This window comes from Podarcis pityusensis (assembly GCF_964106645.2).
Source record: "Podarcis pityusensis genome assembly, chromosome: 6".
NCBI classification, from domain to species: domain Eukaryota; kingdom Metazoa; phylum Chordata; class Lepidosauria; order Squamata; family Lacertidae; genus Podarcis; species Podarcis pityusensis.
This window is the reverse complement of record NC_138030.1, coordinates 20741763-20764281: the sequence shown is the minus strand read 5'-3', so window position 1 is coordinate 20764281 and position 22519 is coordinate 20741763. Positions and strand designations below refer to the sequence as shown.

Genomic DNA, 22519 nt, shown 5'->3' with positions numbered 1-22519 from the left:
ATCTGCTCTATGCTGTGGCCCCAAGGACCCCCTTTCATTGGGGAAATATTGAGTATTTCATACAAAATGATAGTATCGTTGGTTATATACTTTGCACTTGTATTACCAAAAGAGACACACACACACACACACACACACACACACACACCTTGATTTGTGCATATTGAAATGCAACATTTGTTTAGTATGGAAAACATTTGATTTGTAGCAACTCCCTGGAACATTCAGTTATATAGGAATTAATTTTTTACCTTGTAATGTGTGAAGCAACTCACAGTATAACTTTTTCCTATCTTTTTATCTTTGTTTTGTGCTTCTGTTTCCTAGGGTAACAGCCTGCAAACTAGAACCCTTGTGTAGGCTGCAAACTGGAACCCTTTAAGTTGCAGTGTGTTGCTATTTATGTCAGTGTGTACATATTTTACATTGCAGTTGAGGAACAATACAAATGTTGAGCTTCTGGGGCTTTCCACTTGATTGTATCATCTGTTTGTTTTAGATAGAAGACACTTCCATTCAAACCACTCTAATAAGAAAACTCCACACAAACAATTCTAATGTGAGAAGATTCCCAATTTAATCTAATGTGTAAGATGGCAGGTTTGCTGTGGAACATGGTTAGGAAGGTTAGGAAAAAACAACTGGATAGGCTAGCAGTCAACTGCAAAGGGGACTCGGAGATCTAATTTGCACATTTTACTTGAGAATTACTTTTTATTCTGTGTAACAAGGAATTTTGGTGGATTTGATCATGGTTTTACTGCATATTCAGATTAGATGAATAGTTTTATTTCTCTGGCTAACTAGTATCCTGCCGTTTTTCAACCTCTAGGTAGAGATGCTGTGTGAGTGCTGAGAGGAATACATTTCCAAGTAAGTGTTTAACAGTGAACTTAGAATACAGTTAATTATCTGGTCCCATTGAAGTTGGTGGAATAAAGCCAGTTTAAGCACAGGAACTCTTACATAGTTTTTTTAAGCTGTTGGAAGTGGGGGGGGGGGGAAATCTGTTGTACTGTACTTCATTTTCCATGTGGTTTTTTAAATCTTTACAGTCTAATATCTATCTTTGGATATGCACCTCTTCAGGTTCTCTCCATAGCTTTCTGTTGTTTGCTTCCTCCATCCACATAAGCCCTGCTGTTAGTGGTCATCCCTTGGTCTTTTAAAACTGTGGGGTCTCCACACTAGCATTGCTTTATTCCATCAACCTGAGTCATCTCTTGCCACATGCCCTGTATATGTCCATTTTAACTTTGTGGCCTTTTCCACTACCTCTGTAACTTTTGATCTTTGTGGTATTCAATTGTTAGCTTTGCTTGTTCCATGGCATATTGTGGTGTTCTTAAGCTGTTTATTTCTTTGTGTCATGGTCCAGTTCCTCACTCTATAACACATCACAGGTAGTACACAAATACTGAATGCTTTAGCTTTCAAATCTGAGGGAATATTTTTATTTTTCGTCTTATGTGTGATTATTAAACATGGGTCACAAAGGCATGTGATGCTTTTCAGCAAACTTTCTGCTTGGATTGGGCTGCAATCCTTTGCTCATTTCCTTGAGAGTAATCCACATTAAGTACAGTTGGTCTTAATTTGGAATTACCATGTTTTCATTAGAATTTGTTGCATGATTGCCTATACCTTTCTTGTTGTTCTTGAATTCCTGGGCTGCTGCAAACCAGGAGGTCAAATATGAAAATTATTGTTGCTTATTTCTGGAAGTGTTTAAAGGGGAGCACCATTTGATCTTGGTATGACAAAGTTTGGCATTAATCAGAAACATCATAATGTTTGATTTTGAAAGCATATTAAGGGGTTAATGCCAAAATTGCATGACTGCCAAAACATGCTTATTGAGCCAGTAAAAAGATTTAAGGATGGTTTCTTGGAGTATTGTATTTGAAACATTTTTAATGCAAAGTGAAACCAATTGATTTATAGGAATTGCATTATAAAATCTGTATTAAAGTGGAGTGTAATTCAACAGCTTTGAGGGAAATTGGAATTCAGATAGGTAACATTATGTATTGTTTACTTACAGTGCTCTTCTCGGTGTTTCTATTCAGAATTCAGTCTCAGTGGGGCTTGCTCAAAAAAACAAATACAGCAGAGTTGAGGAGCCCTTTTTTTTGCTGAGGACCGCATTCCTTTGGAGGGGTGTGTGGGAGGCCACAGGCTGCTGGTGGGTTGGTGTGGAGCCAGAACATGGGCAAACTATCATCTTTTCACTCTCTGCAATCCATTCCCTCCTTTTTCCGTCTCCTTGCCATATGAGAATCGCATGATAATTAGGATAAGGGCTGTAGGGTCCCCACTTCTGGGATATTGGAAAACAACCCAAATGCCTCTGTCTTAAGAATGTAATTGCCACCGTTTCTGTGTGTGCAGGGGAATGGCAACATCATCCTGAAGTTTCCTTTGTTTAAAAAAATTGTGTAGTTGTGTACATTCATGAATACATTTAGAATATGTGTTCCCTTCCCTTTCCCCTTGATATCAGGCAAGGTTTATGTTAGCTATTATCATGGTATTAGCAACTGCCAACGCCCACTCCCTCCCCCAGCTTCAGAGTGCCGAGAAACCTAGTTTGCTTGCAGCTGCAGTGCTAGACATCTTTCAGGAAGTGACCTTGGCTTGTATTAATCAAATTCAGAACACAGAAAAGCTGCTTGCTAACATGCTGACTTGATATAAAATGTTAGAGCAGACATTTTCTTTTAAAATGAGGCCATGAGGGAAATAAGGGGAGTTCTTAAATAATATCTCCACTTAGACGACTTTTCAGTATGTAGAAAGGACAGAGAAGTTGCCTACAGTGAGGGTTATTGAAATATAAAGCCTGTGTTAAAATAATTTAGTGGTTGCCTTTTCTAAGCAGTATCTGTGATCTAAGAATGTATTAGGGAACAATTGGCATTTAAAGTTAAGCACAGCATAACATCTAACTAATAACCAATCTGTATAATTTCCTCTTTAAAAGTTGATCAGCATTGTTGATAAATATTGCATGCTAAGGACTGATGCATCTGAACAAGTAGCCAGGTGAATGCCTTCCATAATAATTGCTCCGTGCAGGAAGGCCCCATGTTCATCTAGCAAGGATTTTTATACAATTTTATACAATGCTGCCACAAATGGTCTTGCTCTTCTTCATCTATCTCAATAGAGTGTCATTGTTGGAACATTCACTGAGGCAGCACAGACATGAAAGATCCTACTATTTTGTGTAGGGCATCTTGCCTGCAGGAATAGAATAATAGTCATTTGTGATATTGCCGTTATGTACTGTCTTACATAGCAATTGTTGCTGTCTGCTGTCTTATGTAGAAATCCACTTGTTGAAATCTTTTAGGACCAGACCATTAAATCTTCAAAATCAAACAGAACATCAGATAAGGTTTAACTCTAATTATTCATTTAACAAATTATATGTACAGTGGTACCTTGGGTTACATACGCTTCAGGTTACATATAAGATGAGAAATCCCTCTGAAAGAAGACAACAAAGCAACCATTTGAGTGTATTTATGGCAAGGAGGGACATGGGAAGCTTTTAATCTGTTGCCTATAACCAGTAAATATAAGCAAAGCATTGCAATCTTTTAATTTCACTGAAGACAGCTTGCATTGTTGTGGCATCACAAATGGAATAGGTATACAAAAGCTGTTGAAGTTTCAACAGTTTTGCAGAATTTCCTTAGAATCCATCCATGTCTTAAGAACTTCTTTAGAGACTCTTCTCAGAGTACTTTCTTTAACAGAGGTACATTATGTAGTTATAAGGGAGAGGGTATATTTTCTCTCTCTCTCTCTCTCTCTCTCTCCTTTGAGTGGGTTTTGTTTGGCTTTAGTACTCACACTGTAATTAGTGCCATATTTGGAGTCTTGGGGGATCCTGCAGGTCAGTTTTTGATGTTGCAAATCAAATAGACAAAAAAAGCTTTTCCCTTCAACATTGTTGACATTGTCAAGCTACCTCCTATTTAATAGCTTGTTAAATCTCTCTTCTTACAGATCCAGGGTAACATGACATCCTACCAGTTTTTCTTGTCTTTCTGCCAGAACATCACCCTTGTGGTGAATGACTGGAAGCAAACCCTTGATTATTTGGAAAATTTGGCTATCTGTAATAGACTGGCTGTATCAATTCTAGCACAGGGGGTGTAATTATTTTAAAGTTCTTTGGGTTTTGTGTGTATGTGGTAGTTTTTGTTTAAAGCTTTTTAGATTTGGCCCTGCTTTGTCCAGAATACTGCAGTCAGAAGCAGTGTTTGGGCTGAAATCGCTAAAAATGCAGGGGAAATCCGGACATATGGCAACCTATGTCGGCTTTTTGGTAATTTCCCTTAAAAACAGCTCAAAATCTTCATTTTTTAAAAGCGAATTTGCCAAAAAAGCTTTGGGCAAAGCTAAAAACCTCCGGATTTTCACTGTTTGAAATATGGCAACCCTACTTTGTATGCATACCACACCATTCTGCTTTTAAGAGCATGACGGTAAAACAGATACAGACAGCAGGGAACTCTTAGGCATATCATGGTTGTCACCCAGGATGGAGATTGTGTGCACTGCACTTCTGTTTTCCTGCATGGGTATCAACTTTCAGAAAGCGGTGTTGGAACACTGCCCATCTGCTCCATTGCATGTACATGGTATTATGTAGCGCTATGTGTTGTCCCCAGTGCTATTCTAATGACAAAGATGGATCAAGAAGCACTACCATACTACACACCTTCTCCTTCAGTGAGAGTGTGACTCCACAGGTTGAATACCAAGTTCCTAGACACAAGAATAGTGCCTCCAATTTATCAGGATTCAGCTTCAGGTTATTGACTGTCATCTATCACATTACCACTTCCAAGAACCAATTCAGGTTCTAATGGAGTAGAGATACAGAGTTGGGTGTCATCAGCATACATGACACCATAACCCAAACCCCCTGATCACTGTACCCAGCAGCTTCATATAAATGTGAAATAGCATTGGGGACAAGAGGAAATCATTTGTGGGGGGAGGGGCAGAAGTAACCTAGTTCTACTCCCTGGTGATGGCCCTGCATATAGGAGTGGAAGCATTGTATCACTATGACCCCTAATAGTGGACAGTGTGATGACATGCTACTGCTTAGCTGACCCCTGGTCCGTTGTGTTGCTGCTGCTTCCCAGGAGGTTGATTGCTTCAAATATGTTTTCTGCCAACTTTATTTTAAAGGTCTTCCCTGAATGGCTTTCTATCGTAGCACTGCAGCTCTGGATGGAGTAGTATGTGTGTGTGGAGGCAAATCACACCTGTCCACGGACACTGGACATTTGCATGTGCGTATTGTTGTTGTTTGTTGTTGTTGTTTAGTCGTGTCCAACTCTTCGTGACCCCATGGACCAGAGCATGCCAGCCACTCCTGTCTTCCACTTCCTCCCGCAGTTTGTATAGTAATGTCTGAAACTCTGTACATCTGTAGGTTGTGTCTTCAACTGGCAGAATCTGTATAGTCAAGAGTCCCTGCTCAAAATGGCTAGACCTTCCAGTTTTTGTATGGATGCAGAGTGCAGAGATGAACAGCTGTGATTTTTCTCCCTGCCCCTCAGCACATTCAGAGTTGCATCTGAACAGTGTTGGTGTTCCAAATGATTAGAGGTACATTCAGGAAAAGGGAGGTGTTCAAGGTTTTATCAGTTATTACATATCCCTAGTTGCAGAGATCTTTTACCCACTTAATACAAATGGGTAAGTCAGAGACGTAGCTGGAGGAGGAGAGCTCACCGAGTGCCACACTGCACTTACCGTGAGACCTGGCCTGCAGTGCGCCCATGCCATGCGTCTCTCCTGACGCAGTGGCTCGGGCACCTGCAGGTTCCGTGCTGCCCAAAACAGCAGTGTGGGGCTTGCGTCTGCCCGCTGCCTCTCCCTTAGCTGCCCTACAGCTGAGAGGGAGCTGGTGGCGGGACTCTGTGGAGGCTCCATGCAATGCACCCTGCCCCAACTTGCCCCGCCCCGTGGGTAGCTCGCCTTGCCCCCATGGGCACTTTGCCCCGCGCCCAGGCATGTACCGTCCCAGGTGGCTAGATACGCTGCTGAGAAATTTTACCAATTGCATACAAAACCTTGATAATGTACATGTCAGGAGGCACCTACATTGTAACCTACTCTTGAAACCTTTGGTCGGGGGGGGGGGAATATCTAAATATAAAAACTATCAAATATCAAAATATCAAATCCCCGCTACGGGGTGAGTTCCCATTGTTTGTTCCCAGCTCCTGCCCACCTAGCAGTTCAAAAGCATGTCAGAGTGCAAGTAGATAAGTAGATACCGCTTCCATGCACTGCTCTGGTTTGCCAGAAGTGGCTTAGTCATGCTGGCTACATGAGCCGGAAGCTGTCTGCGGACAAACGTCGGCTCCCTCAGCCTATAGAGTGAGATGAGCGCGCAACCCCAGAGTCGTCCACGACTGGACCTAACGGTCAGGGGTACCTTTACCTTTATGTGACCTTTAAGTTTCTCATATGGAAGACATTACATTAATGTATTCACCGTAGGCAGGGTGGTTTCTTTAAGCAAGAGAGTATTTCAGCAATGCAGTCATATACCAGTAGTACCATTGTGCACAGATATTGTTGAGATAAAACTTTTAGTTGCTGCAAATGGACCTGCTTCATCACAACCTGCTCCACCTGGTGAACATTTTTTTAAAAAACAAACAAACCCAGTTGTCCCAAAATGGCTTGCTGTTCTGTTTCAGTCTAAAGTCTCCTGTCACTTTAAGTATAGTGATGGTAAAGTATTCGGTCTTCTCATGTGAAAAAATGGTTTGGTGCGCAAACAATATAGAGCAGGCATAGGCAACCCAAGACCCGTGGGCCAGATACGGCACAATCGCCTTCTCAATCCGGCCCATGGACGGTCCGGGAATCAGCATGTTTTTACATGAGTAGAATGTGTCCTTTTATTTAAAATGCATCTCTGGATTATTTGTGGGGTATAAGAATTCGTTCATTTTTATTTTTTCCCCAAAATATAATCTGGCCCACCACATGGCCTGAGGGATGATGGACCGGCCCACAGCTGAAAAAGGTTGCTGACCCCTGCCTGATATAGAGTGCACTGGAGGCCATTGAGCAGGCAGAGATGGAGGAGCAGTTGTTGTTAAATAAATTTCTATACTGCCCTTCATCTGAAGATCACAAGGTGGTTTGCAATATAAAAACACAAAAATGCGTAACACAGTAATAAACAAAACCAAGCAAATTATTATTATTATTATTATTATTATTATTATTATTATTAACTTTTATTTGTATCCTGCCCTCCCCAGCCAAAACCAAACAATAATTAAATTACCTCCTAAAAACAAGTCAGGGTCAAATTAAAATCTAATTAAACCTAGTTTAAAAAGCCATAGGTTATTTAATTAGCCCAAAGTACTAGGAGAATAAAAATATTTTTGCTTGGCACCTAAAGATATGTAGAGAAAGTGCCAGGCAAGCCTGGGGAGTGCATTCCACAAGTGTGGAGCCACCACAGAAAGGACTTTATCTTGTGTTGCTGCCTTCCAGGCCTCTAGTGGAGGAGGCACACAAAGAAGGGCTCAGAAAATGATTGTGGGGTCCAAGGCAGTTTATATGGGGAGAGGCTGGCGAGAGGCAGTCCTTGAGGTATTGCAGAGATTTAAAGATGCAGTTATGCCTAGTTATGTCTAGGTTCCCAAATGTGTTAGACCATGGGTAGGCAAACTAAGGCCCAGGGGGCGGATCTGGCCCAATCGTGTGTGAATGATTTTGTAGAATTTAAGAGTATGTCTTGAAACTTGTTTGGGTGAAGTACAGAAAGCTTCAGTTGTCTCTGTGGTGTTCTGATGTGAAGAGGGATGGACTTAAAAGACCTAACGTGTGCGCAAAAATAGTGGGAGGCAGAGTAGACCTATTTATATTAATGGACCTAACTTGGTCATGTTCATTTATTTCAATAGGTCTACTTGGAGTAAATTTAGTTGAGAGAGAAAAAATCTGGGTAATTGAGATTTTACAAAGGAGCCACATAAATTTCATAGTTATTCCAGTGGAATTAAGAAAAAACTGCAGGCAACTGTATTGGTTCTTTAGAAGACTTCTAAACTCTTGTAACAGCAACATTACAACATAAAGTTGTAAAGTAGTAAGGCACTTTCAGGTTTCCCAGAGTTTTTTCAGGTTAGGTGGAAGAGGAGTTAGAAAAAACCTGACATGCCCTTTATCTGGACACTTTTATAGAGCAGGGCAGAAATAGTTTTGAAGGTCACCCTTCATCTTCAGAGCAGTTTCAAAACTATCAGGGGAATAAACCCAGTTACAAAAGATGCAGACTTACTTTACTTTACTGTAAAGTAAATGAAGGAATATTTAATTCACAGAACTGTTCGTTAAGCTGGAAGTTAAATGCAAAAACTAACACACTATGTCACCTTCAGTTGGTATTAATAATATACGATTGCCACATTTAAATCTTGCTACTCCTCAAAACTTGCTTGTTGGAAATTGTGCAAATGTTGTGAAGCTGTAAATATCTCTAAACAAACACTTGGTAAGAGAACTTTATGGAATCTATTTTTCACTGTCGAATTCCTAGAAAAACAGTAGCTGTAACTGGAGCTTCAAAAAAGTTAGCCTTCCTATGGAATCTGGTACTCAATGAGTTAATTTTTCATTTGCAGCTGAAAGTTCTATCTTCAGTTGCTGTTTTCTGATTGGTTGCTAAAAGGTGAAATTGAAATCACGGTGAACTTTTGACCCCATAGCAGTTCTTGTGGAACGCCTACCACTTGCAGAGAAAGAGGGTGGGGTTTTTTGCCTCCTTTCCTGTATTTATTCTGTGTGATCGTGCAGCTCCGCATGCAATCTTTTGAGGTGGGGGTGGAGGGAGATAAAGAACAAGTACAAGCAAGTAGCTTCCATGTTCCAGTAACAGCAGAGTTGGCATTTTCCCTCTAGTTAGCAACACCCACAATTAAAACAACCTGGCAAATAAGTAGACTCTCTCCCCTTAATTTGTTGGATTCTCTTTCTGTGCAAACGCTATGGATACTGACAATGTAAAAGGCAGACAATTTGAGATTATTTGTCTAACGAACACTTGCATCCTAAAATATTAGGTTCTTTTGGTTTGGAAATAAGTGGTGGTAAACATTGGAAATTCTTGGAGGCCTTTAATGTCAGCACAAAAAGTCAGCTGACATGCAGCTAATAAACAAAGTTTTTTTGATTTGCTTTAGTAAGACAGCGATTTTGTTTGCATTCCATTTAACCTGGGGAAGGGTCATAGCTCAGTGGTAGACCATGTACAATCCCTGTCATCTCCAGACAGGGCTGTGAGAGGCCTTTTCTCTTAAATCCTGGAGAGCTGCTGCCTGTACAACAATGTCAATGTGGATGATACAGAACTAGGTGGACCAATGGTCCGACTTGGCATAAGGGGTGTATGTGTGAAAATCTCAATGCTTTGTTGAGTGAATGATGGAACACAGTTGTCCTCTCATGCAACTCTACAGTGGACCTTTAGGTTGCGTTATCTTCTGGGTTTCGCCATGTGCGTATGCGCAGAAGCGCTTAATCACGCCACGTGCGCACGCAGAAGGGCGGCTCTGGTTATGAAGTTTCTGGGATGCGGCCGGGCCTCCGGAACAGATCCCGTTCGCAACTGGAGGTATCACTGTATTTGGTTTCATTGGTGCATACAGCAAAACTAAGTGGTGGTTTGTGCCCAAGACCTTTGTATTTGAGAAATCCCAGTTAAATCATCTTGTAGCATCCCAATCCTAAGCAATTTTTTAAAATAAAAAATATTTAGTGGCACTGTTTTCAACCAAATTTGCTGTTAATTATTTAGGTTTAGTATTGCATTCTTGATGCTATCAAGGTTTTATGTTTCAGGTTTTGTTTATTAAATGGTTTCTCATACAGGCAACTCCCCATTTTCACATGTTCAACACACACACAACCGCCAAAGTGTGTGCTGTTTTCGGCCCTGGAAGGGAACGGAACAGGGTGGGGTGGGCTTTTCCCTTTCCCGCCGACACATGTGCCTTGGAATGCAATCCCTGTGCAAATGGGTAATTGCTTGTATTAGTTCAATGTTTACATGTCTTTATTCTTAAATTTTCCTAAGTTTATTTTGATAATAAAGATTTTTAAAAACTCAGTCAAATTGCAACCATTGCTATGGAGGAAAATAGTTTGGATTTTCAAATTAGAAAACCTTTAATGTTGTTTCACAAATTAGATGTGAACAACAGCACAGTTCTGGAAGATAAAAAAAGGAGTTGAAATTAGCCAGCCTAAACTGTATTTAAGCATTTAGGCATAGAATTGTTTATTTTTAAAATTTACTTGCTACTGTGACAATAGATTCATAATCTGAGTGACTCTACTACTAAATGGAGGTGCTTAGCTTAGTATTCTAAGAACGTAATTGACATGATAAACATTTTAGCCATTTTCAGTTTTCTGAAATTGATAATTTTTTCTTTCCTCTGGACTCAAGAGAAAGTACTGTGGCGACAGTTGAAATCTTGTGTTTTAACTTGAGGCATATTATCTAGACAGAGCTTGCATGCAATAATTCCAGTGGACTATTACTATGTCAGAGTGATTATTTAAAAACATTTTGCTTAATCATCTTGTAACAGCTCATGTTTGAAAGAAGTGTAGCACATGTAAGGCTTATGACTGCAAACTGCTAATTTTTGGTGGTTATTGTTTCTGTTATACAGTTTGATCTGGGGTACAGTAGAGGTAGAATCCTTGTATATAGCCTTGCCTGTAGCATCAAAGGAACAATGAATTTAATATGATTAATATCAAATTCTCTTTACCCCGCCCCCCTTGGGTGCAGTTCACCTCGAAACAGTAATAGCAAAATGCATTCATAATGATACTCTGTGGCCTCTGTTCTAATCAGTGTTCCCAAGTAACAGATATTGTAGTTTGACTCTCCTCGCCTCCCGCAGTCTTTTGTCTAGCGTCGTTTTACACTGTACACACTGGCTATTTTTATTTCTCATGCAAGGTATCTTTGGATTTACTGTGCATGTATTTCGATACAGGAAATCATATTACAAACCAGCCTTTTTTTGGTGAGATGAGTTGGCGTTTTATTATATCCTGACCAAACATTTAATTAGGAATAATTAATTAATGGTTGGCACAAATAAGTTACTGGTACTTAAGAATGTCTCTGTGAAGCAATTGTCTTTTATCAAATTCATAGCCTTTTCCAAAATCGTTTGAATTTCCCTCTAGTATTAATGGTCCAATAGAGTCTTAAAGGATTAATATTTTAAAATCACATGGCATTCGGTTATGAAATTTGAAAACTGTCCTCCATATATCTGCTAGCATTTGCTTTACCTGTGATCACATAATACCTCATTTATTGTGCAGCCTATTCAGTTGGGTGCTCCACAGAAAGTAGTTCTAGACTATATTCTCTCTTGATATAAAGAACCTCTCAGCAACCATGCAGAAGTATTTCTATTTGTCAGAATTTTTTCTACTGTAGCCCTGCCCCATACAAACTTTTGAAATGCCACTAAGAGAGAGAGAGAGAGAGAGAGAGAGAGAGAGAGAGAGAGTCAAACTCTGTGTGTGGCAGGCCACAAGAAGCTGAATAGCTCAGCTGTTTAGAGTGTGGTACTGTTAATGCCAAGGCTGCAGGTTTAGTCCCCTTAAGGGTCAGCTGCATATTCCTGCATTTCAGGGGGATGGACTAAGATGATCCTCAGGGTCCTTTCCAACTCTGTGATTCTAAGGACCCTCCCCCAGTGTTTTAGTAAGATGTCTTTTTATTGGATGGTTTGCAGTATTAACTACCAAAAATATTGAATCTTATACTAGTTATACTAGTTATACTAGTTATACTAGTTATACTAGTAACCACTTGTTTCTGAGCTGCGTTTACCAGTTTTGTGGCTGTTTACTATTGTACACCGTATTTGTCATACATACATAGTGGTGTCTTTGGCTGCAGTAATAGAAAACTACTAAATATACTATCTTACGTTACAAAAATGTACTAAAATTAAGTTTTAGTTAAAAAAATTATTTTACTTTTGACTCAAAATTGTAATAGACTTTGTATGGATCCCTTAAAATGCTTGAGAAAGTTGGTCATCCTACTCCAGTTAAAGTAGCAATTTAGTACTGTGGAATTCCAGGGGCCATAGCCTTTCAGTACCCAAAGACATGATCTCATTCATAGTTTATGGCACTTAACGTTTTCACTGCTGAAAATTGAGAGCTAACTGCTGTTTATTCCCATTGCAAATCTAAACTATGCAACGAGCATTCTGTTTGTCTTTAAATGAAGTGTGCCAGACAATTTAATAAACTTGAATATATGTCATTTTTTTTTGCTGGTCTGCAGTTTGTCCTGAATGCAAAATCCACTTTGGCTTCTTATTTCTTCCCACCCCTTACAAATCACATTTTTTTTTACTCTGCGCAAATTCATCTACTTTTTAGGTGTTTTTTGATTTCTGCACCCAATATTTCATTTTGAGACCTGTACCTTTGTTCAGTTGTCACACCAACTCAATTCCCAGCTCATAACTTGGTTTGCTAAAACTTTCCCAGAAATATAATTTCTCCATTTCTATACATTCTACAATCCAGAACCTCCCTTGCTATACATTCATCATAAAAATGCTGCTGACTTTTATTATTGTTAATATGTCATCCCTTATTCTCAGCCATGAGACATCCTTATTCTCAGCCATGAGACATCACTTCAGGGACATAATCACTTCTGTAGTTCAGGCTTGTATTGTAAATGCTTGATTATACTAAGCTTATTTGTGTTCCATGCTGTAGCACTATTTCCTAGAGGGAAATACTGTATAGTGGAATAAATAGTTTGTATGGCTTAAATCACACAGAGAACCTTTGTTACTGGGCAGAAATAGTCATATGTATTTCTAATATCTTCCTGTCTTCCACTGAATATTGGTTCATCCAGACCAACATTGTTTTAGATGGGCTAGTGCCTCTCCATGTTTTCAATACAAAGGCTTTGCCCAGACTTGAGATATCTGTTAACTATCCAGGTATGAAGCTTAGGACCACCTGCATGCAACGCATGTGCTCTGAAGTAAGGCTTTTGGAACAATGTGGCACCTCTGCTCGTCCTAGGTACCAGGGACTGACTTTATTTTTGTTGGCTGTTTAGATTTATATGGCTGGTTATCAATAAAATTCTCTGGTTAGCTTAAAAATGACAGTAGTACAACCCAATATACAGTAATTAAAATCAACAGTAACAAATAAAAAAACAACAGAAAATACTCCTTGTAAAAGATAGCATAAATTGTTTACAGCTCAGATTAAGGCCACTGTAGCCTCAACAGCCCAATATTAATTTAAGCATGATATAAAAAAATCCTGGATGAACAAAGAGTGTCTTCACCTGGCATTGAAAAGGCCATAGAAACGGTGCCAGGCAGGCCTCTCTAGGGAGAGTTTCAGGCCACCACTGAAAAAGGTATCTTGGTTAGGAATATTTGGGAGGAGGGAGAACTTTTCATGCAACCTGCTTTCAAACTGTTTACAGATATAAGAGTTAAAGACAGCACTTTTAATTGGTCCAAGAAACAGATTGGGAGCAGTCTTTCTTTTTTACCAACTCATGTTGCCTGCTTTTCTGTTATGGAAAAATAATGTTCTGGCATCCACCACAACAGTTCTTTGGAGGTTGTAGCTTTGATTTTGCCATATTTTCTTGGAGCTCTTAGCTGTGGAAAGATCAGGAACATCAAATCTCTGTACATGCCCTGCTTGATTTTTGCCTGGTAAAGCTCCCAATAGTTATAAGTGGTGATATGCAAATAATACTTTTATTTCACTGAGGAATATTGTTTGCAAAAAGTAGTGCTGGGGCTTAGTATGAAAACACTAACTTGAATCTTGAAAGTAAGAAAGGTAGGCTAATTTCACTTATTGTAATAGTGGCTTCTTTTCATGTAGCTTGCTCCCTACAGGTCATGTTGTTTAGTTTAAAACTAGAAACAAAAATAGATTGCCATGAAAGTAAACGTGAAGAATAAGTTCAGTAGCTGTAATTTATTGTTATACAGTAAGATTGCAATTTAGGTGCCATCCCACCTGCCACTGAACCCAATTTTGACTAAACACAATTTTGGCTTTAGGTGTGATCCCTGGAACATAACTCCTGTGTAAGCTGTGGACTTACTGTATTACCATTTTTGAAGGATATGTCCTTTCATAGGCTAGCACATATTTTGGTACAAAGAATCTAAATAAAAGAAAGGTCAAGCTGAATGAATTATTTCAGTCTTTGCTTAGTGATTTTACTTCTACTAGTAAAGGGATAGCAGTGGCTTATTCTTAAAAGGTAGCTTTTCCCATATTGAAGTGAAACCTTTGAACTCTTGACCTTGACTTGGTATTGCCATGTAGAATGCATTACATACAGCTATTGAAGTCAAAATTTCCTTTTCAAGTCCTGTGGTTTATGAAAATTTGTACGTATTGGCCTGAATTGCAGGACAGCTGATATTTATCAAGGGTAACAGGAGCTTTACTCATTTTCACATTTTTAACCAAATTTTGAAACCTTTTTGTATGCACACATGTTCAGCATATGTGTCTGAGCTTTGAACATTTTGTTTTGAAGTGTATTGGCTCTCATTAGCTCAAGAGTGCAAAGTATAAAACTTTAATAAGCCTCATACATCAAACTTCTGCATAGCAATATTATTATGTAATACGACACATAAAATTGAGAAGTATGTGGTATGTTCAAAGCTTTAAATATATCTGGCTTTGGAAAAGTTATTTTTATCAACTGATAGTTCAAAATGCTCATATGAAAAACTTTGAGAGAGAGCCTCTCAGTGGCCCTAAGGCTGAAATAAGGGCTCTCAGGGACACACATTCTAGCAGAGATTTAATCTGATAGAATAACTTTCACATTCTAATTCTCCAATTTATGCAACTTGGTGTTAATTGTGATTAAGGTTTTTACCTGGGTTGTGGATTGAACTGCTCCTCTTCATTTCTATTTTTACACATTACTGTTTTTGAGTTAGTTTCTTCCTGTTACTGTGGTAACTCAATATATTGATATGCAGATCACACTGACTTGCAGCAAGGTAACAGAAGGCTCTAGGTGACTGGTGTAGATAAATGCAATTGTTATCCTAGACTAGTGTGTTAAAATGTGTCTTAGGAATCAATCAGCAATATGTGGCGGTATCCCTCCTTCTAAGAGAAAGCTGCAAGTGTTAAGCAAATGCCAAGAGACTGCTCCAAAATATTTTTTGTTTAATAACGTCCTTTATAATTTACCATATGTCAGATGAATGAACAAGAATGTGGCAGCATGTTTCAAACCAGTCTGTTTCAAGGATAATAGGGGAAATGTTTTTCGTTTAACGTTTAAGCATAAAAACAATACAATGTGGATTCTGCAGAGACCTAGCATGCCACATCTGCCCCCTGTGCCATTCCCCACCCCCAGAACCATCCTTGCTTCTCCTTGCCTACCCATGTTCTAAAGGGTCTGACAATCCTCTTGAGCAGATTTTGGGTGTGCTGCAGAGGAAAGTGACTACATGGCTTAAAGCAATTTGTGCAAAATAATGCAAGTGCTTGAACATTGTTGACAAACTACGCAGCTAGGGAACAAATCATATTTGCAATACTATTTCTAAAGATTTTTATGTAAGGGTAGAGGTAGGATGAGGCAAGAAGCTCTTAGAATGGTTGAGGTGATATCATTTGATAATCATAAATTATCTTTAGATTTAGCCTTAAGAGGATTGCTCACAAATTCACAAACTCTAAAGATGTTCAGCAAAGTTAACACACCTCTTTTAAGATTAAGAATACCACCACCCTTTTAGTAGAAAAAAGCACTGGAAACACACACACACACGCACGAGAGTCGGGGGCTTCCGCTTGGCTACTGCCAAGGAGAAGCAAGGATGGTTCTGGGGGTGGAGGATGGCACAGGAGGCAAATGTGGCATGCAAGGTCTCTGCAGAGGCAGTAGCGGCAGCAGGGCCAAGGCCAATTAGGGTTCTAAAGGTCAGCTCCAACATTTTGAATTGTACTCAAAAAGTGTACTGGGATCCAATGTAATTCTTTTAGGACTAGTGTTATATGGTTCCAGCTATCGTTCCTAGTCACCAGTCTAGCAGCCACATTCTGGATTAGTTGTAGTTTCTGAGTCACCTTCAAAGGTAGCACATTGTAGTAGTCTTTGCAGGAGATAACCAGAGCATGTGCCACTCTGGCGAGACAGTGCACAGCCAGGTCGGGTCTCAGCCAACGTACCAGATCGAGCTGGTAAACAACTGCCCAGGACACAGAATAAACCTGCACTTCCATGTACAGCTGTGATTCCAAAATGACCCCAAGGCTGCACACACCTGGTCCTTTGGGAGCACAATTACCCCATTCAGGACCAGGTAGCGGGCCAAACCTGCCAGCCCCCTTTCCCACAGAAACAGTATTTTTGTCTCGTTGGGATTCAGCCTGGAATCTGTTGTCCGCCATTCATCATAATAAATGTGATGCACACATGGAATGTGCCCCAGTCCTCAAAAATATTTGAAGAGGTCCTCTGTCTTGGTTGAGGAATGCAGGGCTATACCATGAATGCATTGAACCAAGTCAAGGCACGTCAGGCCAGTCTGCCAAGTGGTGGATTTCCAGTGTCTTTGAAATAGAAGGTTAAATTTTATGTGTTGGAACCATGCACACAGGAGCAATGATAGTGCTTCTTGGTTTGACTGTTGCCCCCACAAATAAAACTGGTGTCACAATTGTTTTACTGAGTATAAATCATCTTGTAAGCATTGTGCAATGTCCCATGGAATTGTGTTGGCATTAGCTCCATGTCTGGCTTAAAAGCATCTGGGATGTCAGCTACAGACCTCCGGGTATAGGGCTGCATATAAATTCAGTTGTTAATAAGAATAATAATAAAAAAAGTAGTAATAATAATAATACAATAACTGCTATACCAGGCACATTGGTTTCTGTTTGCTTTGCTCGCTGGCATGTAATAATTGCTTCCATAAGTGAGGCATTCCTTTCTGGTGAGGTAAGAACATGTAAGTTGTGTCTTGCACCGTTTACTGAAGTAGTTGCCCTCTGCACACTCATTACAGGTTTCACCAGAATCTTTGCACTGCCTGGGCTTGTGGATGCACCTATATCTTCAGCAGGAAATTGTCTTTTGCAGCTACCAGGCTGTCTGCTGCAGAGGCTTGCCTCAGGGACTTTCTTCTTCCTCAAGAAGTTCTGGGCTCTTGTGCTGAATGGCAATAATAATTATTTCTGCAGTCATTGCTGTTCTCTGAGCCCTCATAAGGGCCTTTGCTTTGCAGATGTTAATTATTTGTGCTAGAGACAAGTTAGGGTTTTCCAAGAGCTTCTTTTTGAGCTTCCTGTTGAAAATGCTGAAAACAATCCTGCAGCTGAGCATTAGATGCCCCAAATTCACAATGTTGTGACAAGACTCTACGCCTGCTGCCTCATCACAAGGATGTTCCCAGAACTGGAACAACTCAAAACAGGGTTTCTCCTGGGATCACATTTTTTGCCGGACTACAGCTCTCATCATACTTGACAATTGGATGTGATAGTTGGAGTTGATGGGAGTTGTAGTCCATCAAAATTTGAAGGGCACCATGCACTATTCCTGCACTAAGGGCTTCTGTTACTTTCCTGTTCGTTGGCTCTGCATAGATATTAGGAACATTGTATATTTCTAAACAATTTTCTCCTGTGCAGTGCAGCACCATAGCAATTTTGTAGCACTCTGATTCTTACTCATCTTTTGTAACTGCTAGGTATACAGTGGTACCTCGGGTTACCTACGCTTCAGGTTACAGACTTCGCTAACCCAGAAATAGTACCTCTGGTTAAGAACTTTGCTTCAGGATGAGAACAGAAATCGTGCTCCGGCGGTGCAGCGGCAGCAGGAGGCCCCATTAGCTAAAGTGGTGCTTCAGGTTAAGAACAGTTTCAGGTTAAGAATGGACCTCCGGAACGAATTAAGTACTTAACCCGAGGTACCACTGTAATTGTATTCTGTATTCCCATTTCCCCCTAAGTTTCCACATTCCCTGTTAATAGGCCGGAAACCCTTCTCCAGGTGGTTTTGTGAGGAGGGCAGATCTAACTTATAAAATACCAGTTGATGATAGCTTGATGGGTCTTCCTGGACTAATTTATTTGTTAATGGCCAGAAGCAAAAGAATCTCATAACTGGGTCTGGATGCCCAAGAGGTATTTGGGCTTTTGCTTTTCAAACACTGTTCCCCATGCCACACCTTGTTTTTCAAGTGCTCTTCCCAAACAGAAATAGCCTTTGAGGAGGACAGCCCAAACCACCTTCTCCATTTGCCCCTCTTTCAATGTGACTGGCTAGGTGTGAGTTAGGATTCAGGATTCAGCCTTTTGTTGCTTTGTGGTGCGTTTGCAAAGGACACCCTCAGTCAGTCAGCTCATTGTACACTCAGGTCAGAGCCAGTCCAGCAGGGTCTTAACAAGCAATTTCCATGTGTAAATGTCATGTGGCTATGAGAGGACACAGAGGACAGCTAGATCCAAGTAGCACCATAAATTAATCCAGTATGTAGTCCAGATCCTCCCATATATTCTAAACATATTTTTGTTGTAATTTCTAAGAGGAAATATTGCCAGTATGCAAGGGTGATTTAGCAAGTTAAATTCCCACCCTTTTGCTCCTGCTGTTGGAAGAGGAAATTGTTTTCTAAGCTCCAAGCCTTTAGGGAAGTTTCTGCCACCCCAAGGGATTTTCCCTGTCTCCTCTTTCTTCCCCCCCCCCAATGCCCCCTGAAATTTGCTCTGTGTGGGTCAAGAGAGCAGCAGAAGAGCGCACAGGGACGTGAGCGGAGGAATCCTTCCATTTGGCAAGCTGCAGTGCTTGTGCAGACAGCATGTTCATGATAGCACAAAACTGAATTCCTCTGTTAATGTGTACTTTTTCCTCAAACTCATAATATATGTGGTGACTTCACTCTTTACTCCTTGATACTGCCAGATAAAATTTATGTTGCTAAGTTAGTATGCATAAATAGATGAAATGTGCTATTAAAACACTGGATCAGACTTAAATCAGGTTCTTTTCTTTGCCGCTGTTTCTCCTCCTGTCTTTCACATTGCTCACACCAGAGCAACATTTGAGTTATAGGATTTATTCCAAGACTGTCTGCTGAATCTGAAGGCAGAAGTCGTCTGGCATTTATTTTCAGCTGAAATATGTTTGTCTTGAACCAGAGGCTAAGGCTTTGGAATGCTTTGCAAGACTGCTTTGAGGCTTCAGACTTTTTCTCAAACTGAGCTCTTGTCTCTCTAATTTAAAATGTACTTTCGCTAGCAAATGGATATTGTTTTTTGTCGCTGTGACTCTTGGCTGTTAACTTTTTAATTACATTTCAGAAATATGTTTAGGAAATAAAAAAATCGCAGTTGGTGCTCTTCAGGCATTTGAACTTTCTGAAAGCATCTTAAGTAGTTAAATGCCTCTTGTACCTTATTGAACAATAGTTGTTACAACTTGGGAAAGGAGAAACCAGTAAAGAGTCTAAACCATCAGTGAATTATGACCATGACAAATCCCTCTCATGTCACAGTGATTATAATTAGGTCTACTAAACCTATTGAAACATTTCATATGTAAGTTGATACTGGCGATATACAACAATAATGGAATTAATTTTGAACATTTCCTAAGAATGTTAGATGAGCTCAGCTAGATCTGACCATAAGCCCATCATGTCCAGTGTCATGTTCTCAAAGTGACCAGCCTGATGCCTATTGGAAACTCACAAGTAGGGCAGGAATGCAACAGAACTCCGCACATGTGTGATAATCAGCCCATGTTCTTATGCCAATATGCAGAGTTCTGATCAACTTGGGACCAGGGTACAATAAAGATGATGACCTGAGCTCTTATAACCCAACTTGATCACTGAGATCAACTGGAGGAGCACTGCTAGTTGTTACAGAGGCCTGACTGGCTTCTATAAGTTGGGCATCTAGTGTTGCCAGTTGCCTGCTGCACAATATTATTACAGCAAGTTTCCTTCTTTCGACTTTCAGGTGCCTCTTTTATACCAGGAGGTCTTTGCCGCTTTTAAAATTGGTTAGGCATTTACTTCTATGATTATATTGTTTGTAATAATGTTTAATTGTTGTTTACTGCCCTGGTATTTTTATGATAGGTGGTGTAGAAATACTTTTATAAATAAACAAATGGGATGGCGCGTGTGGGGACTGCAGCAAGTATTGGACATTGTTGGAATTTGGGGATGGGGGCTGTCCTGCATATACATGAGACCTTTTGCAATTCTGCAACTATAATTTTAATTGGGACAGAGTAACTCAGAGGAAGATATACACAATCTGTGTTCAATGCTGTATCAAAATTGTAAAGTTCTTACACACTGTGTTCACTGTTTTCTTTCAGAAAGTGTTTTAAACATATGTTTATGTCCTGGAGGGCAAGATTTTCTGTGGTAAGTACCCTACCTAACTTTTGACTTAAGTTAAATGTTTCCAAGTTGTATGATACATAACAGACACATTAAAAATGGCTAACCTCAGTTGATTATTTGTTAAATTTGCAAACATTAGGACCATAGAAGATTATAACTATGGCATATCCAAATATTCCAGGCTCAAGCACAGTTTGTCTGGTTTGGCTGTAACAAACTGTGGTTAGTTGAAAGTGGAAGCAAGTTCTTCGGATCGCCTCATGACTGCACTGGAGAAGGGTGGGATGTAGGCTTGTGGACATCTTTAGTGTTAATGTCTTAATGTGGCCACTGTATTTCATACTATTTTGGCATCTTATGTTTCTCTAGAGGGTCTCTGCAAAGCCCCATGTTATAGCTTAGCTCAAACAGTTTCCTCAGTTTCAAAAATGGTTTGCCATTTAAGAAGCATAAACTCAGAGCCCTCTTGGGGGCATAGCAATAGTTTTGTGGTTTTTGGATTCCAGCCAAGTCTGAGTAAAAATGAAAGTAATTTTTAATTCCAGTGGTTCATCTTGTTTTAATGTAAATGAGTATAACACTTTATTTTTCAATTAAAACTACTTGAAATATCTTTAATTTCCAACTTATTTTAAAAGACCTGCTTATTGCATATTTTGTTACCATTGAATATTTTAAATATATAAATACTAGTTCTAGCTGCACAACTAAAAACAATAGTTATGCATTTAAAATAACATTGTAATATCCTGCAAGTAAACTTGAATCTTTGAAATAAAAATGTTAGGTATGGTAGCCAGTTTCAAATAGCTTTATGCACAAAGCTTCAAACCGACTAAAGCAAAGCAAAGGCAGATAGCCACAAAAACAGGAAATCCTTTTGTGTATCCTTCCTTAGCAGCCCTGAACTACGTATTAAACTCACACCCTTTTATAAATGACTATTAAGCTTTTCTGTTGAATATTCATTTTCTATGATAAAGTGCCTTCAGTTCTTTTTTTATAAGAATTGCTCACTCATCTAATTCTCTTCTTTAGTTGCAAATAATTTGCTTTAAAAGTTCCTCATAACTGGAAATGGGTTTCTACTATTAGAGGATTTAAGTTTGATGTTAGAGAACAAAATACTATATAAGGCAAACCATTCTAAAAGGTGGGCTTATATAATATATTGAATAGGAGCTCAGAAGAGGTTATCCATTCCATTCAAAAGTACAGAAGGGCAAGGACAATAGGGACATGAGAGGGAATACATGCCCAGGAGCACTGTCTACAAGCAGCATCTTTTTAAGCTGCAAGTGTTCTCTCCTACACCACTGATGAAATGAAGCAGTTGTGGAACCAGTGCAGAAATGAAGAAGTCACCCAGACCTTTTTGTTGGATTGCCAAAGCACAGGAAGCAGATTCTTGATTTAGGGCATGGGTTTTTTTGAGACCTGTTTAGCAAGCCTAGCTTTATTAAGTTTCAAATTCATAAGATTATTGTTCTAGCCAAAAGTCATGACAGACTTGTAGCAATAGCATTAATAAAATAATACAGAACATCCATCCATAAATAAACCAACACCCACAATGAAAAAGAGAGGTTACCAGAGAACTAATAAGCTTAAATCCAGCTTGATTTCAGATTAAATCACCAAAACAACTTAGAGGCTTTATCTAACTCCTTTCCCCCCGTTGTTATTATTATTATTATTATTATTATTTTATTTGCAGCATAGGGGGCCACTCTGTGTGTTATGAAGCTATCATAGTCTAAAAAGAAACCAGACCAATGTATTAAGTGTCCAGCCATATTGCCACAGAGCAGCACAGTTGCTCTATCCAGGGGTTCTTTTTTCAGCTTTGACAAAGCAAGTCCACTAAGGCGTTTGCTTCTAGAAAAGCCCTGTCTTGTCTGTGTTGAAGACTTGCTCTGGAAGGTATGCCTTGTCATCCAGTAACTGCTTTAGTTGCACAAGGTATGCTTTTGCAGCCTCTTTGCAGATGCAGCCTCCCC

At 39.6% G+C, this 22519-nt stretch overlaps 1 protein-coding gene across 12 annotated transcripts in view; it reads left to right on the top strand.

Moving 5' to 3' along the window:
- The window catches only part of NCOA3 (nuclear receptor coactivator 3), a 95573-nt gene that overhangs the window by 23768 nt on the left and 49286 nt on the right, over positions 1–22519 (top strand). For 10 of the 12 annotated variants that reach the window (XM_081011003.1, XM_081011010.1, XM_081011005.1 and 7 more), the window contains exon 2: positions 20492–20540. The gene's annotated coding sequence lies outside the window, so the exon portion shown is untranslated. Of the gene's footprint in view, positions 1–832; positions 874–20491; positions 20541–22519 lie in introns of all 12 variants that reach the window. The other 2 variants (XM_081011013.1, XM_081011006.1) reach the window with 1 other exon arrangement.